Below are 2,896 nucleotides of genomic sequence, written 5' to 3'. Positions count from 1 at the left end.
ATACTCTTGTGACGTACTCTACTTTTATTAAGTAATTTTTATTAGTTTATCTCGTTGTGTTTATATCATGTTTTCATATGAACCCATGGTGACGATGAGTTCTATCATGGGCTAATCATGATCATGGGGTCATAGCGAATTTACTATGGTTTTCTTTAGTTAATTGTTTAATACCTTGATATGTGGTGATTGTATGATATCTAGTATAAGTTGTGCTTATTCGTCTTATGTGCGTCGCGGACATATAAGATAGCGTGTTAATCTCTTGTGAAGCGGCAATGAATCCTGAGATTTAGAACTTGCCATGCTAGCATAGTTTCATGTATTGTATGCATGATTAGTGGGTAACCCTAACCGTTTTACTTTCCCTGTGTAATCATAAGGAATAACTTGTGCTTAAATCGTTATATTGTCAAATTCTATAGACATATAGGGTCTCAACATAATTGATGCCTATTCAACTTCTATCTTAATTGTGGATGCTTGATAGAATGGTATTCGTACAACGAAAGTTGGCGTTTATCAGTTTCATGTTGTTCGATTAATATCATCACCATTACATGTTAAGGGTAATAACAATACCTATTGAATGAAGTATTAATAAAGTTATGATCGCATGTGTGTTTAATATTGATAATTTAAGTGTTTAATTCTCGTAGTTAATATTAGTTAATCAACCTTAATTGTTATTATCTTGACATTGAAGAGTAATCATACATTGGTGAGTAAGTGTTAATTAAATATAATTAGTCAGAGTCTCTGTGGGAACAGACTAGAAATCATTCTATATTACTTACGAACGCGTATACTTGCGTGATTTATTTAGCGCATGCTTTGTGCCTAACAAGTTTTTGGCGCCGCTGCCGAGGACTCGATGTTAATTTGTTTAGTTTATGTACTTGCCATCAGTGGTCATTAGGATTCATTGATTAAGACTTGTTACTTACTGCTTCCGGTTGTGTTTCAGGTACTCTAGCGAGTGTTTAGGCAAACATGTTCTCGCACCCGTAAGAGAAATCTAGATACGGCTGAGGAGACAGCTTCAGCTCTTGACTTTTCGGAGAAGATAGTTTTTGAAGATTCGGATATAAAGAGTGAGAAGAAAGAACCTGTAACAATGGGTGATCGTATAGTTCCAGCTGATCCAGCTCTTATAGACTTCTCTCGGCCTAAAATCGATGACATTCAGTCAAGCATCATTCATCCGGCTATTCAGGCCAATACTTTCGAAATCAAGCCGGGCACTATTTAGATGGTGCAGAATTCTATTTCTTTCGGAGGTGCTGCGACTGAAGATCCCAACATGCGTATTAGGAATTTTGTCGAGATCTATAGTACTTTCAAATATAATGGTGTTACTGATGAGGCTATCAAGCTGAGGCTTTTCCCATTCTCTCTGAGGGACAAGGCCAAGGACTGGTTACATTCTTTACCAGCTGGGTCCATCACTACTTGGAAAGATCTCACGCAAAAGTTTCTGGTGAAGTTCTATCCAATGGCCAAGACTGTAGCTATGAGGAGTGCTCTTACTCAGTTTGCGCAGCAACAAGGAGAATCTATGTGCGAAGCATGGGAGCGCTACAAGGAGATGTTGAGAAAGTGTCCACATCATGGTATGCCTGACTGGATGGTGATCACTGGGTTATACAATGGTTTGGGGGCCCAATCTAGGCCCATGCTCGATGCAGCTTCTGGAGGCGCTTTGAGGGCCAAAAGCTATACCGAAGCCTATAATCTTATTGAAACTATGGCTGCAAACGAGTATCAAAACCTAACTCAAAGGATGATGCCTGGTAAGGTAGCAGGTATTCTGGAAGTCGATGCAGCTACAGCTATTGCAGCGCAGCTCTAATCACTGTCTATGAAGGTCGATTCTTTAGCCAACTATGGAGTCAATCAAATAGCTATTGTCTGTGAGCTTTGTGCAGGCTCTCATGCTATGGATCAGTGTTCTCTTGTTAATGAATCTGTTCAGTATGTGAACAATTATCAGCGACCGCAGCAGCCTGTGCCAGCTACTTATCATCCTAATAACAGAAATTATCCTAATTTCAGCTGGAGCAATAATCAGAATATTGTTCAGCAACCATATCAGCAAGCCGCAAGTAAATAGTTCAATCCACCTGGATTCCAGCAAACTCGGCAATATGCTCAAAGGCAATCATATCCTCAACAAGGAGGTGTTGCTCCACCTTCTAGTGCGGATTTTGAAGAGTTAAAGCTGTTGTGCAAAAGTCAGGTTATTTCTATCAAGACCTTAGAAAATCAAATCAGTCAAATAGCCAATGCCTTGCTCAATCGTCAACCTGGCACACTTCCCAGCGATATTGAAGTGCCAGGCAGGAAGGAAGCTAAGGAGCAAGTCAAAGCTATCACCTTAAGGTCTGGAAAAGTTGCTGATGCTGAAAAAGCAAATGATGGAGAAGCTGAAGTCATAGATGAAGAAGAAAAGCCAAAGGAGAAAGAGGAAGAACTAAGGAAGACTACTGTTGACATACTCTGCCTGAGGAAGAAACTGTAACGCCCTCCAGACCCGGGGTATAAGTCTGGGGGTTACTAGCTAATCTCCAAACCTGTACAATCTGAATAACAAATGATAACGAAATAAATCTAAAACCCTTTTACACTAACCAGGATCTTTTTAGGTTGAAGTATGAAAATAAGAACCACTAACTACTTTATTACAAACCAAATTCAAAATCTTACAAACTTTCTTTATTACAAACCATTGTCTAATCAGTTTTAAACTAAGTTCATCTTTTATTCAAACACACACCATAACTATCTACACTCCACATGTTCGGGCAACTCAAAGCTTTCTTCCTTGGATTGGGATCAACATCTTGGGTATGAGAGGATCCCGAGGCTTGACCCGCTTCTTTACCACTCGAGTCTT

General features: G+C 39.5%; 1 non-coding gene across 1 annotated transcript; it reads right to left on the bottom strand.

The window, feature by feature from the left end:
- Positions 1-1,510: 1,510 nt before the first annotated feature.
- On the bottom strand, positions 1,511-1,617 carry LOC141715403 (small nucleolar RNA R71). Its single transcript, XR_012572168.1, has one exon. It is a non-coding gene; the product is annotated as a small nucleolar RNA R71 (small nucleolar RNA).
- Between the last annotated feature and the right edge of the window lie 1,279 nt (positions 1,618-2,896).

This window comes from Apium graveolens, chromosome 3, assembly GCF_009905375.1.
Source record: "Apium graveolens cultivar Ventura chromosome 3, ASM990537v1, whole genome shotgun sequence".
NCBI classification, from domain to species: domain Eukaryota; kingdom Viridiplantae; phylum Streptophyta; class Magnoliopsida; order Apiales; family Apiaceae; genus Apium; species Apium graveolens.
This window is presented reverse-complemented; position numbering and strand designations above follow the sequence as displayed.